The sequence below is a fragment of the Rhipicephalus microplus genome, chromosome 9, assembly GCF_043290135.1.
Source record: "Rhipicephalus microplus isolate Deutch F79 chromosome 9, USDA_Rmic, whole genome shotgun sequence".
In the NCBI taxonomy this organism is placed as follows: domain Eukaryota; kingdom Metazoa; phylum Arthropoda; class Arachnida; order Ixodida; family Ixodidae; genus Rhipicephalus; species Rhipicephalus microplus.
The window spans coordinates 41040744-41056581 of record NC_134708.1 but is presented as its reverse complement, the minus strand read 5'-3'; positions in this window follow the sequence as shown (position 1 = coordinate 41056581).

Here is a 15838-nt window from a genome sequence, read left to right as displayed (position 1 = left end):
TCACTCGACATACACTTGAGACACAGGATAACAAGAACCTTAACACAACATATGTCACTCAGCCCTGCCGAACACATTCTGATTCCACCTCAGCACCTATCTTGAGTACTTCGAACAGCGCTTCCGCCCCCTTTTGCGGTGCTCGCTCGATCTCTTCTTGTGCTTCCACGTTCTTTTTCGGCGAGCCCTTTCCAACGACGATATCTGAGGCGTCGTCTCAGCCATCGTTGTCTCTTCCGACACCGTTAACGCGTCATTACATTCGACGGGTCCTGTCTGTTTATTTACCCGCTTGATCATGCCTCTACATTTTTCCCGGCTGGCCAACTCCGTCTCTTTTACACTGTCGGTCGGTTGAGGTCGTGCCGACTTAAGTCCGGTTGCTCGACCCGTGAACTTATTCGACACGATCGTCTTCTCATTCGCTGTCTCTTGCGCCGCAGCTTCCCCTTGGGCTCTAGTGAGATCCGTCACGGGATGCTCCTCCACTGTATCTCGCGGCCGCTGTGTTGGCGAGGGCTCTATCTTCGGGTCTTCTCCCAAACATTCTGGATCACTTGGCCCTCGCGCCCCGTCGATGTTTCCGATGACAAGGTCATACAGGGGGGTCGTCATGCATAAAGCAGTAACCTTCCCGCTGAAGTACGGGGTTTCAACTTCAATTTCTGCTTCGGGAAGCATCCGGACCGTACGGTCAATTAGGCAAACCGGTCTCGTTCTGCCTGTCAACTCTCTTTCCTGTACCAAATTTCTCCTCACGATAACCGTGGAGCTACCGGTGTCTCTCAGAACCGTAATCTTCTTGCCTGCAATCTTTCCAGGAAGCGTTGGCATTCCCTTCGTAACACCGGTTGGCTGTTTTGACATTACAGCCCCCACAATAAGAATTTTCTCCCCATTCTTCAACTCTACGAATCCATCAGTGACGGCATTATTATCAGATTTCGGTGCCGCTTGCACACAAGATACCTGGTGAGTTTGACTCACTCCGTTCCGACAAGCGTCTGCTTTGTGCCCAGTCTGACCACATTTGAAACATTTTACTGCGGTAGGGCTCGTAAAGATCGTTCGACAGTTTTTCGCGCGATGACCCACTCGGTTACACAGAAAACATCGTGGAATGCTCTCTGGTGCATGCTTCTTTTCTTCGGGAGCCAATTTCTTCGAATCATCGGGGCACTCCTTCTTTACCTTGGCCAAATTAGTGCCACCTTGCGCTTCCAAGAATTGATCAGCCAATTCAAGCATTCCTTCAAATGACTCCGCCTTCCTCTCTTTCAAATACAGCGACAGGCTAGGGTGGCAACTAGTAAGAAATTGTTCTCTAATTAGGAGCTCTCTAAGCTCCTCGTACTCCTGTGCTGTCCCTGAAAGTTCAATCCATCTGTCGAAATAATGGCAAAGTCGGGCGGCATACTGCGTAGCTGTCTCACCATCAGCTGGCTTTCCTGTCCGAAATCTGTCCCGGAATCCTTCCACAGTGAATCTAAATCGCTTCAACAAAGCGGCTTTCACCTTTGCGTAGTTGGCTGCATCGGTCGGCGTCAGCCTACCGTACACACTGAGCGCTTCACCACTCAAGCAAGTACTCAAAGCAGTTGCCCATTGATGTTCCGGCCAATTGTGGCTCTTCGCAATCGTCTCAAATCTGTGGAGGTACGCGTCTAGGTCGTCCTTCCTTTCATCAAACGCTACGAGCAGCTTGCTTGGGTTCAAGCGGAAGCCGTGATCTTCCCGTTCGCTGCTTTCAACTCTAGCTTGGACGGGAGTTTCACTTCGCTGTTGCAAACGGAGCCGCTCGAGTTCCATCTCGTGCTGCCGCTGCCGCTCCCTTTCCTCTCTTTCTTCTTTCAGCTGGCGCTCTTTTGCCTCTCTTTCTTCTCTCGCCCTTTCGGCTGCCAACTTTTCTCGCTCCAGCTCCAACTTCAATTGCTGCTCTCGTTCTTCCTTCAGCTGTCGCTCTTTTGCTTCTCTTTCTTCTCTCGCCCTTTCAGCGGCCAGCCTTTCTCTCTCCAACTCAGCTGCCTTTTCTTCCTTGGCCCTCTCTGCCGCCAATCTCTCTCTTTCCAGCTCGGCTGCTTTTTCTTCTTTGGCTCTCTCTTTTTCTTCTTTTTCCTTCTGGGTGACCCACTTCCGTAGTTCGGCGCCAGAAAGACCCATCTTTTCACCAAGAGCAACTAACTTTTCGAGATCCATTGTGTCTCGCAACTCTCAAATAAAACCTTGCCGCGTGCAAAAAGTATCTGCCTAAATCAGTCTATCGGAACACTCCCTTGCACTCGTTAACGAGAACACTGAACAAAACACAAAATCGTTCCGATAGCACTATCAACAACTCGAGGCTCTTTCTCACTACTTTGGACACACTGTGCACCAAAAAGGCCTGTTTCGCGGACGCCAGATTAATTGTCACACCTGTCCCGTTTATTAGGGAGGCGATCGCCGGGCTAATTCCAAGAGCCGAAGGATCGGCCCCCCGAACCGCACCACGAAAGCGTGGACAATTTAGAAGTGGTCCTTATTGGTGCGCCAGCGGACGCCGGCTGAGGTCCAAAGAACAAGACAGAGCCGAGAGTTGATAAACAAACAAAATTATATTCTCATTAACGGCAGATCAAAAACAATACACACGTATGCACACTCCACAATAGTTACATACAATACGTCACCAAACAGACAATGTACTACACAGTACAATCAACCACACTTGAAACAACGGACACAGACAACAATACGCACTACAATGCAGTCGCATGCACTGACCAACCAAGACACTTAAAGACTAAAGAGATATAAAACCTATTCAGTCCAAAGTCCTTGGAACAAAAGTCTGAATGATACTCTTCCGAGAATCACTCACTCAAAGTCCAGCGTTGTTGTCGTTCCGCAGCTCTCGAAGTTCTCTTCCAGGAAACCTCCCGTCTTCAATTGGCCACTCTTCAAACTTCAACTTCTTCGCCGGAACCCGTCGGCTTCACACACGCAGCTGTTGCCCGCGTCTTCGCTCGATAGCGGTAAACTCACGCTCTTGCCTGTAGCTCGAGCCGTCCCTACGGACCAAAAACTTCGCCGACTACACGGCGGAATCTCTACGCACTCTGGCGCTCACTTCCGTCTCCTCCTGTTCTGTCACTACGGGCAGAACTTTCGCCGACTACACGGCGGAATCCCTACGCGCTCCGGCGCTAACTTTCCGTCTTCTCCTGTTCTGTCCCTACGGGCAGAACCTTCGCCGACTACACGGCGGAATTCCTACGCGCTCTGGCGTTAACTTCCGTCACCTCCTGATTTCTCGTCTCGGCTGCTCGGTTAAATACCTTGCGCGCGACTTTCCAGATGTTTCTCGTCATTTCGTCGGCGCGATACGCAGCGAAGGCTGGGGAGAGGCACGAGACGGTTCGACTGCCCTCTCCCGAGGATGATTCACTCGGTCTGACCCCGCCTCCTTCGTTCGAGAAAAATCGCGGTCTTGCTGGGCCGCCGATGTGGGGTGAGGAGGATCGTCTGCGAAGCCGTGCTTCTGCGGGGAGAGCGCGCGCCCGGGAGCCCTGGATGTTTGCTTTCTTTTTTTTTCTTTTTACCTCGCGGCGTTTCTGCCGCCCGTTGTCGCAAGGATTTGGCGGCGCGCTCTTGTTTAGCGCTCGTTCTGTGACAGCTTTAAAGGTTAAGAAGGGCTATAGTATTCTCATGGCCGGACACCGTAACGAATGTAAGTGTAGTCCTAGGTTTCATAAAACACGGTTTTTGAAAAAAAAAGCAAGCAGAAAAAATGAGAGATTTTAGAACTCTTTATCAGGAAGGCCAAGGATCAATGCATCAGTACACCTTCACTTATCTTTTCCGAAAAAAGAGTATTCTTTTCTCGGTTAAAATTATTTTGTCATGGTCGCACATGTGTTGTTGCAGATGAGCCCTGGTCTTGTGGTCAGTATAAAAACGCTCGTAGCACCTTCAATAAAATTCAGTTGACAGCGCTCTTTCCTGTCCTTTTTGCGATAAGATTTTTATTACAGAAAGAATTTCATTTCCTTACAATTTAGGTATAATGATGAGTTTTCATTGTATCACAACATGGAGCAAATTGCATTTCAATACGGACTAAAATCACGATTTTGTTAAATTCGTGATATTTTCTCGTATATTTCAGCAGCTTGAGAGGTCTAAAGATATTTTTTCTTCAAAATATACCTTCTGTGGAGTAAGTATTCACTGCTCAGATATTCATACAAAGTGCAATATTGCAATAAAAAATGCAAACATAACACATTTTGGCATTATTCTTGGAAGCTAATGTGGCAGAAAAATTGCACTATTATTATTGAGCTTCAAATACCTTACAGAAGCACATTTACTCAACAGGTAGACCGAATTTGCTTTAGAAAAAAATAAGCGGTAGTTTTAAAACGAAATTTTCCACAAACAGCACACAGACGGCATTATGCCAGGAAGTTATAAGCCAGCCACATGAACAAAACTTTTTTCTTGCTGAAATATTCTAGCAGTTCACTGTTTTCAAAGCAGTAAATCAGCACATTTTTTTTTCAAATACAATTCAGATGGTCGCCAAAGTGGCTGGGACGTTTGGCATAGAATGGTCCAGCTATATTTAAGCAAAATAACTTACACAAATAACAATGTTCATCTACCATGACCACAGTAAAAAAAGTTGTTCAGGCATTGTGACACTAAAATTTTCAGCGTCGTACTGCCTGAACAACTTCTTTGATAAACTCCAAACTCACGCCGAGAAAAAGCCGCTAAATCACGGTGGATGTTAAAGCCCTTGCGGCCGTAGACAATGTTGAAAATAAAAAAAATCAACTCATCAGTGCTGTCACTCCTTCTTCGTCATTACTGACACGGAAGATTTTTCGGTTATCTATGTGGAGGTTCAGGAAGTAGGCTTGCTCTAGGCTGGGGCCGGGGGGTAGACTACGCAGGAGGTCAGCGGCACCCTCTCATTCTGTAATAAGAGCAAATAAGACTTCTCATAAAAGGATGTTCGTGCTGTTCTGGCAGAACCATATATAAAGAATGTGTAGTGTGTATCCTTCGAAATGGCGTGTAATTGACATTACACTGAACTCGAAGCATACAACCCATACATTCCAATAATTTCGTATGATAAAGATAAGAGTTTTCCAGCATACAGCAAATTCCCGAAATGAGGTGAAGTGTAAGACTACAGCTCAAAAATGGCACTTACGAAAGCCTGAACTCACCTAAGAATCAAATTCCTTCTAGAGTAGTGAGCCAGTGTGAAAAACAATTCCTAAAGTACAACGCTCAGAACATGTAACATTAATCAAAATGCACAAGAAACTTACCTCTTCGTGTACAAACAGTGAAGACATCTCTGCTTTCTCTTTTACATGAGAACAAATGATCTTGGACGTGGCACTAGCGAAGAGGTCTGCAAAAAAAAGTAAAAGATTTACTGACTTTAATCACGCCTCTAACAATCTGAGGAATTGTTACAAGTCACCAATCAGTGCAATTCTGACTGCCTCTATAAGGGCATCAAAAATGAACAATTTTCTCGTTCTTCCTACTCTCACAAGACGCTCCGTCAATGGATTCTAATCCAAATTTGACGCTGTGCTTCCTATTTGCCTGCTTTCTAGACGTAGGGCTGCGAACATGTGTTTTGTGCACCTAATCTAGCACAGAAATTCGTCATCTATAATTCAATCATCTTACTTCATTGTAATTTGATAAAAGATGTGATAGCTCGTTCAGTTTTTAAAGAGTTGCAGGCCTGCAATAGGCACTGCCTAGCACGTATGAAAGTATTTCTTTAAAATTTTTTTTTCAAAACTTGCTTTCAGAAAAAGCGTCTGGCATATTTCGACAACCAAGCCCATCCTCTGATGGCAATCAGGGGCACGCTGTTAGCGATTATTGACTGCGGGATTTACAAACGTAACCCGTGCCTAAATACTCAGTTAAACACAATCAAGCAAGTAGGAGCGCTCGAACGACACCAACGCGGGCGGACGCCGTCTACGTTGCAGCAGCCATGGCTTATGCTAGAGCTACCGCACATAGCTCCAACAGTCACGTATACTCTCTCGATTCTTTTATAACGCCGAACATTATCGCAGATGAAAGCGAAGCACGAAAACAGCAAACAGAAACGAGGGAAAACAACGCACGGCGATGGCCACAACAACGCGCCTTTGGAAGTCTGCTAGATCTTTCCATGTTGCTGGTGGCACTTGTCCTAAATAGCTTAAAAGACCGAGGCGCACGTGCTGCGAGAATCGCGGCATATCAGCACCTCCAACTATACCGTCTTTAAGCAAAAAAAAAAGCCATTTCGTACAGTGCGCCTCTCTACATAATTTTTGCTTTTTATTTCTTTTTTTACGCTTACACCTACAGAAGCACGTTGCACATTTGAGTATTAATAGAAATGTTATTATGATGTAGCCCAAAGCACATCTTAAAACAATATCAATCACTTTGTGCAGTGTAGAGACAATGTGCTATCAGCAACTAATCCCGCCCTTGTTAAGTGATCACATCACTCACTGTATGAGTGATGCAGGCACTTACACAACATCGCGCATAGCAGTGTGAACTCGTTAAGTCACACGTTTAATCGGGCATCTGCAACAGGCCCGCGAACGCATGCTGTTGTAAATGGCTGGCAGCCTACTTCGGCAGAGCTGCTGCAGGCGCCCAGCTAGCGCTGTATGATTACTACCTACGAAAACAGTACACTCACCGTTAACAGGCCCACGTTGTCCGTGTCCGCCACTGCATGAATATTCCTTAATCCGAGCGTCATTTCGAACACGGTGTCATGCGTGACCACCATTGTACATGCGCCTGTTCGCTAGAACACACACAGCGACCAAGACCCCAGACCAACGCAACGCATTTGAAAGACGATGAGACAGAGAGAGCGACGTTGAGAGAGAGAAGGAGGAGGCACGGCGCTGCAGCTGTCGACGCAGGTGTTCGGTGACGCAACTATTCGCTTATCTACGCCGCTGTTGTGGGAGCAACGCTGGCCGGGGTGAGCGGGGGGGGGAGCGAGAAACCCGCCAGGACGGCGCCGAAAGGCAAACGCTATGGCGCATACGGCGGACGGCCCGTTCGTCGCGGAATGACTCCTTGTAAATGGCAACTCTCCTTCCAGCCAGTCGCACAGCGACGCAGGTTATTTACCAGCCTCGGGTTCTTTGAGTATTTTGACGGAATGCGATTGCAGTGGGCGAAAAATAGTGAAGCAAAACTTGCGGAAAACAAAGTGCACCATGGAATGGCCAGAAACAATAATTATTTCGTCCTCGGTGGCATTAGCGGGAGAGCATCGCTACACCTTTTTCCAGAGGAATTTCTTGTTGCATTGTCTGTGTCTGGCACTTCCGCGTATGGTGCCGCAAACACTGAATGCGTAGTCGAAGCTGGAACAAATTAATCCACAGTCGCGGATGTTTAGAAGGCTTGTCACGCACCACGAAACGTGCCGAGGTTGTTATAACAAACTTTTTGCTGACCACATGATCAGCACATAAATCCATATGGTTACCCAATGACCTAGCTAGGCACCTGCAGCAAAGACGGGGCACGTTCTTGTTAAACGTTGTTAATATAAACGATGGTTTTGCATAAGTGCAGTGACAGCTTTCCGTGGGAATTGGTCGTAACCCACGTTTTCGAGCGTAGAAGCACCTCAGCGGACCTAATCAACTACCACAGCAAGTTCGTAAGCAACGATCAGGTACGAAAATGTGCAGCTGTTTTCCATGTACTGAATAGTCTGTGTACAGTGCGTTTACCACCGCCATTCCTTAAGCCATTTCCCATACAGACTCCCAGTCTGAACAGGTGTGGGACCTTAAACAATAAGAAGCAGTGCCTGCCCCACCCCGCACACACACACACACACACGAAATTCGAGGGCGCACGGGCTGATACACACGCATACTTATTCACAGGCGCACACACATACACGTATACACACATACGGCCACACACACACGCGACCGTAAACGCACGCATGCATGGGCGTACACATGTGCACAGGCACGCTTAACACAAGCACGGACTCGCACATACACGCACACGCACACATGCACGGGTGTACACACAATCGCGTTTACACGCACACACACCCATACTCGGGCGAACATTATTTGTGTGTATATAATCCATAGCAAACATGCAGCTTATAACCAACGCTAAGGAAAGTTTTCGTAACATGGATTGCAGTTAATTGCCATTATAGATAAAACGCGATTTGCTTCTGCTGACATTCTGCTGTATTCGGAGAGCGCCTTCACACATTCTAAGTCAATTAGGCCGTCATTTAACGCAAGGTCCACATATTCGTGCAGTAACTGCGCTGCTCGGTTGCCAATCCGAAGGTCGCGGGTTCGATGCCGGCCGTGGCAGTCGAATTAAGGCAGAGGCGAAAAGGTAGAAGCCTTTGCACTGTGCGATATGAGCGCTCATTAAAGAACACCAAATGGTGAAAATCTCTGCAGCTTTCCACTACGACGACCCTCATAATCATATCGAGGTTTTGGAGACGTAAAATCCCAAATATTATAATTATGTGTTCTTCTTATGCTGCATATTCCATCTGATGAATCGGCAACTACACCTTTCTCAGGCACAAAAGCACCCTTAGAGCCTATTTTAGGGTGCTATTGAGGCAAGCACCCAAACAAAGGGGTGCTTTTTTTCAATCGACCATTTATGGGTGTTAAAGGGTGTTGCGAAGGGTGCTTTCTAGTAAAAGCACCCTTTTTACACCCTTTTGGGTGCAAAAATATTTACTGTGCACGGACGGTGAGTCTCTGTTTACGGTGCCGGTACGCCGCTGTGCCCTAAGACAAGAAGATATCTACCGTAAAATCTTGCCGCGCTGCAGCCTACCAGCGTGTTCTCCCCGTCGGGCCGAAGTTCATCTCCTCCGCGTTGTCTAATAATAGGTGGCTGGCGGCAGGTAGCACCGAGAGACCTTTTAACTCAAGAAATCTGAAAGAGCATGTGAAATCTTCCCGAAAGCTAGAAACTACGACTAGAAAAGCGTTCTATATATAATAAAAGCATCTGTGCTTCGTCTGCCGTGGTGGTATACTGGCTACGGTGGTCGTCTGCTGACCCAAAGGCCACGTGTTCGATGCCGGCCGTGGTAGTCGCGTTGTGATGAACGGGAAGTGGTAGAGGCGCGTGTACTGTGCAATGTGAGTGCACTATTAAGATGACCACATAGTAAACATTTCCGGGCCCCTTCACCACGGCGACTTTCAGAATGATATCGCGATTTTGGGACGTAAAACCTCGGGAATATTTTTAAATATCTAGTAATCTCCAATTTGGTTACTACCAGATTTTCTGTGTAGAGCAATGGTAGAATTTTCAGTAAATGAAAAATATGATCCACATTGGGGATTTTTTTTTTCATAGAGAGATAACATTTTGGGAAATATGATAGTTCGTACTAGCTGATTATCAAAGTTTTCTTTCTGTAGACAAAGAGTAATTTGATATGTGTACAGCGTGAAATAATTTTTATAGCTAGTGAAAAAGTTAGAAAGCTGTGGGTTTTTGTACATATTTGGTTGTAAGCATTGGTTTAGCAGCTTTAGCGTTGAGGTGGTCCTATTAACAAAGTATAATAAATGACACATTTAGTTTTAACCTTCATTGGTTACTGTCAGAGAAAGTCATCAAATCGCTTTTTTTAAGAGATAGAATCTTTTTTGATGTGGTTGCTGGACTCTGTGCTTGCCTGTGTTCATACCTTGAAGCAATGCGTCTTAGTGGTGAGTACTAACTGCGCAGGCATGAGGAACATTTAGACAACATATTAAATTCGTCCGTGCTTACTTTTATTGTTTGCTATCTAGTACTAGCCTGCATGAGTAAACGAGAGATCCAAACCATACTATGGTGAATTTAACCACATGCAGCTATCTTCTTACAGTTCGAATAGTGTGCTATGCAACACTATTGAAGGGCACCGATGCATGCAAGAACTTATTACCTGTGCTATAAGATTTAGAAGTGACAAGAACACCACAATTAGGAAAAGGATCTATTGAAATCGAAAAAATGGATGCGTTTTTGTTATGAACCAATACAGCGGTATTAAAGTGACAGTGCCTGCTATTAAAGTGACAATAAGGTGCTACCTGCCAATGTGCATTTGCAGCAAAATTTACATGCTCGAAAGAAAAATAAAGGAATACGAAGGCACACTACTAGCGTTTAATAAAGCCTCTGCAGTATATACGCCTGGTGTTACCTCCAGTTGAAGACTGCTGGTCAAAGATAGGCAAAGTGAAAAAACCTTTAAACCATAGTGGGGCACTTACATGAAGGTAGTTGATTCTTTTAAGGTGAAGCTTCATTGAAAAGTTGTGTTCTTTCTCTTCAGTTCTGTTTGAAGTTTGCAGGGTGAGAGCTACCTAATGTCTTTGATGTCACTTCCACCTTAAAAGGAGAGAGTTGATACCTTAATGCTGGTAATGAAAAAGAATCAATTCATTTTTTCACTTGGAAACAGAGTTGATACCTTAATATTGTGACTGAAATAGAAACAATTACTTTTTTCTATTGGAAACAAGCCTTCTAATTATTTCAGCAGAATCTTTTACATTCACAAAATGTATGCCTTTTTTGCACAATCCCAAGTCTATGTGCTTTGGTCATTACTAGCTTCTAAATAGTAAAATCGTTTACATGATGGGTTGTAATAGTGCCAACGTTTGTACACTGAATTGGATATCTCTTATTCTTTTTATAGAGAACTGAAAAACTGCACGCCAAGTAATTGGCTCAGGTGATTAGTGTCAAGATGTTTTTTAAGCCCATATACACTTACTTTTGTATTTTGTTGCATATATTTTATTTAACACGCTCGTTATAAACATACTGTTTTTTCAAGTTTCATTAGTGTTATACCTGGTATTTATTATTATTCACAGTGCAGCAGAGGGCGGCAAAGAAATAACTTTTTAAAGTGTGGTTTTTAAACATTCTCCTGAACTAAATCCAAATACAATACAGTGAATCTCATGATTGGTAAAGATTGATTTCATGTGAAAGATTGAATGGCAAGCTGTCTTGGCTGCATTTTTTTTACTCCTTGAGTCAATTGTTACTAAGTTGATATATATTTTTGTGTTATACAAGCTGCCAGCATATCAAGGGCGTACCAGATATGTCAATCGCACTGATGCCTCAGGAGTAGCTGATGGTACAATATTATGCCTGCACTCACATTTGTGCTTTTAAGAGCACTGACTTCAGGTTTATCAAACTCAGGTGCATGTCAGGGTGCCATGATGTGCATATCATAATTTCTGCCAGGTAAAACAGCGCTTCATTGTAGCTTGTTGTCATTTATGAGCACATATTCATTGTTTATTATGTTTATTACATTGTTTTAAATGAGAATAGCCAACATTGCAAACATTCAACAGTGCTCCAATACGATGCCTGATTAGTCTTTTCTGGAGCATTTAGAACCACTAGTGTGGCTACGTACACCACCTAGAATTCCAAGGATCAAATGCTGCCACGAGTGATACTTACTGTATCTTTTCATTGAAATTTTTCACTCGATATGAAGCTGATATTATTGGCAACACATGTACTGTTGTACTGTCTCCTTAATGCTTACTCGGAGATTTCTAAAGTGCATTCTTGCTGTTCCTGAGTTAACATAGGCAGTGAATCACATGTGGGTCATACCCACATGCCACAGACAGTAGTGTGCAGGCATGCGTACACGTGGCTGATGAAAAAGACATCCTGTTGACATCCTGTTAGACAAGCATGTCCCATTATTCATGTCACAAGGTCATGACACAGCTGTTACAATGTAACACTCACTTTTTATTTTCCTCCAGGTGCTGCTTCTATTGTTCTTGGACCAGCTGTCGCCTCTCCTGCCAGCGCCACTATGACTGTTCATGCCACAAGCACCTTGGTGACCTGATGTTGCAGGAATTTGTGTCACCACATCACCAGCAAATTATCGAAGGCCACCATTTTCTGCATCCTCCACTGCCAATTCTGGATGGATCAGCGTTCAGTACAGCAGCATCGAACACTGACAGGGATCAAGCAGCTCATAAGCACACCCATACCTTCGTTGCATGAGGCTATAGCACTACAGTCAAGATTTCATACTCATTGTTACTGCTCTTCCACGTTAGTGAGTGTGAAACAAACATATACCACGTAGATGATGTTTACTTTCTTGTCATTATCCAGTTTCAAATTTACTTTCGACGTCGCACATTCAAAACATAGCCTTCAAAAGGTGACCTTCAAAATCCGCAGTTGTAATTTCTGAGTGGAATTTTACCCTGGCAACCACGAGCCGTAGTGAGTGGAAACATTTAGTGCTGGCAACCTAGCAAGAGTATTGTAAACACCACTGGCACGTTATTACTGTTTGACAGCGTACCAAATTAGTCAGCTAGAGCACAAAAAAGTCAAAACAGCACCCATTAAGACATCTGAATATTTGTTCGTAATTTTACATTGCTTCAGTGGGATGAGTGGTGGTGCCATGAAGGAGTTTGTAAAAAACGTCAGAAACTACAACTTGATTTTGAGAGCACATGCTTAGGCCACTTTTCCACCAGTAAGATCAGACCCATCATTCACAATTTGAATAACAATTAAAAATTTTAATCTGTGATGAGTAGCAGCTTTCCCGTTGCAAGACAAGGCCTCTAGCTGGAAGTTCGTAACATCATTTTCAAATATGAGTGCGGCTTTCAGAAGTCTTTTCATGTGACACTAGCATTGCTGGCCTTTTTGACTATACATTTGTTACTTGACATGGGCTCTCAGGTTGACGCATTGTTCCCATATTTTTCTACAGCGCTTGTTAGGGTTTCTTGCTACATATTTTACTAACACAGCGAAACATTCCTCTGAATGTGCTCACTTGGGTTAAAGACTTTCTGTTGTGCAGACCTCCGTTTACATCGGTAAATGATGACAACTTTTCTTCTGCTTATGTGACATCTGCTGCATTCCAAGGAAGGGGGCTCAGTGGAGGCATATAGCCAGAGGGGTTCCCCAGGAGTTTGTCCCCCATCCCGAGTTCGCATGTTGCGGGTTGTCCTACTGAGCATAAGTAATGAAGAAATTCATTTTTAATGGCCATCAACATGTGCCCCCCCCCCCCCCCTCGGAAAAACATTCCTGGATACAGGGCTGCCTCTTTATGAGCTCGATATTTCTTCTTTCTCGTCCTTCATCGCTTGTTTTCACCTCGCATTGTCTGCATGTGTATGTATATGCAGGGTGTTTCAAGAAATGTTTCCAATATTCTTTAAAAATTAGGGAAAGGAGGTACTTGCGTGCAAGTTGCGGCATTGCCTTTCCTGTGACAAAAGGAATTTTCATATGGGCACAAACAATAATTGCGGCAGTAATTACAGCAATTAAGACAATTACCTCTTTTTTACCAGTGGTATAGTAGCTGGTCGAGTTAAATGGACAAATTCAAGTCCTTTGTTCGAAAAGTCTATAGCCACTTTGAAATTTTGGAAAAGCATCCACTGATAATCACTGTGGAGAGATGCACTCGGCCTAATTTAGCTGTCGAAAAGAAAATCAATGCACCAGACACCACATCTACCATTCATTTCGACAACGCCCTCAATGACGACACTGTTTCTCTAGCTGTTATCAACCGTCAGTTTAGACACTTTGCTCTGTGCCCGCTTATCAACGCTCACTTAATCTTCTCCCCAACTGCAAGAAAAACGTTGTCTCCATGGAGGACATTGTCGAAGTGAACGGTAGATGCACTGTTTGGTGAGTCGGTTTCGGTTTCGCCAGCTAAATTGAGCAGAATGCATCGCTCTGCGGTGATTACGAGTGGCCGCGTATCCTAAATTTGAAACTGGCTATGGACTATTTGTAGAAAGGGGTTCAAATCGCCCATTCGTCCCGAGCGGCTATTACCACTGGTTAAATAGATAGTTGTGTTAATTTCTATAATTTCTGTTGTAATTATTGTTTGTACCTATCTGAAGATGTCTTCTGCGACAAGAAGGCAACGCCGCATGTAGCACGCAAATGCCTCTCTTCTGTAATTTTTAGGAATATTTGACACATTTCTTTAATGATCTGTTGATGTTATCTCTAATGAGTCATTGCATGCCAAATCATCAAAAGTTTTTCCGACCATCACGAATATGGCTGATAAAACTTTCACATAATTCTCGAAGTGTGAAACTCGTCCTGGTCACTTATTTTTGTTGCCAAAAAGTTTCCTCTCTATTTATGAGAGCCTATTCTTTGGCACCAAGTAAGGTAAAAGGGGTCAAGAACAATTTTTTTTCAAAAGAAGTTTTTGGAATGCCCTTAATAAAAACATTTCTGGCAAGGTAATGAAGTTATTTAGCTTTAAAATATTGACCTAATTATGTACATCAATTTTTTTAGGGCTTTTCACACGAGCAATATTGAAAGAAATTGCCACATTTTGGGTTTTTTTTTCTGGGAACATGGTAAGTTCCAAGGACACAAATAAAGTATATGCTGGTGGTCTTTCAACACACTATAAATTAAAAATAGTTTGGGCACTGATGGTATATCAGATACTCTGAAAAAATTGTGTGTCACCTTTTTTTGGAAAATCTCGGTATTCAGCATCAAGAACTTGCCTTTGTGGTCAGACTATAAATAAGCACAAAATGTCATTTTAAAGCTCTATGGACAAGCTAATTAGAGGTGGAATTAGTAAAAGGTGTTATTTTTAAATTAGAAAAATATATACTTTTACATATGTATCTGCACCAGCTTTTCGCCTACATAACTCAAGTGACTTGACATATTCACAAGGGCAATCTTCAACAGAATTCTACTGACCTAGGATACACAGAGCGAATTTGGTGCTATCAACAGAGCAATTGAAATGGTAAGGGGTTATCATCTGCATTCCATTGCCAACAAAGGGGTGCTACAAGAACTGGGATCAGTGTTTTGACTTCCAGATGAGCCATGTAGCTTTAGAGATATAAAGTCAGAAATTCTACTTTCCTTGGGAGTTCTGTAAGTGCAATAGGTGTGTTGTATACACTTAATACATATTCAGTACATACGTTTTATAGCATGCTTGTAGCATTGATGCAGTACACTGATAAATGCTGTAGTAAAAAACCCTTTCTTATTTTTCTGGCTTTCAGGAGAGCACACTGCTCCCTGATACCCAAAGCCTATCATATGAATACAGAAGTGAAAAAAAAAACTTAAATTAAGAATTCGTAGCCAAGGCGATAGTCTCATTTATGTTGTACGTAAGGGCTAATTGTGTACCGTATATTTTTAATGGCTTGATGGCTCATCTGGGAGTCATCACCAGTGGCGTAGCCAGGAAGGCAGGAGGAGCTGCTTAACTCCCCCCCTTCCAGCACAGTCCAGATATTTTTTATCCTAAAGCCATGGTTTGTCCTTCTACTGTGATCGGTACGTGACCGCTTAGATTATCGATAACTCAGCAGAAGGCGCTAGTGTGAGTGACAGACTGATGGACGGATTCCCGGTTACCGATAAAACCCTCTGAATCTTCGCCCCACACATCATCATTCACTTCGCAGATATGCTGTGATTTTGTTAGTTCTGCATGGGCATACATACCTACATGCACACATACAAACACACAAGAATGTACATAAAAAATGACTGAAGTCACCTTCTCCTCACACACCAACCCCACATGAAAAATATCTTTTCGCAACGCTACTGGTCTCCGCACTCTAGCGACATTCGTTGTAGCGCACCTCTGTTAGCAATGAAATGCAAATGATAGCGCTATTACAATTTCAATTGCTCCGCCTGAAGC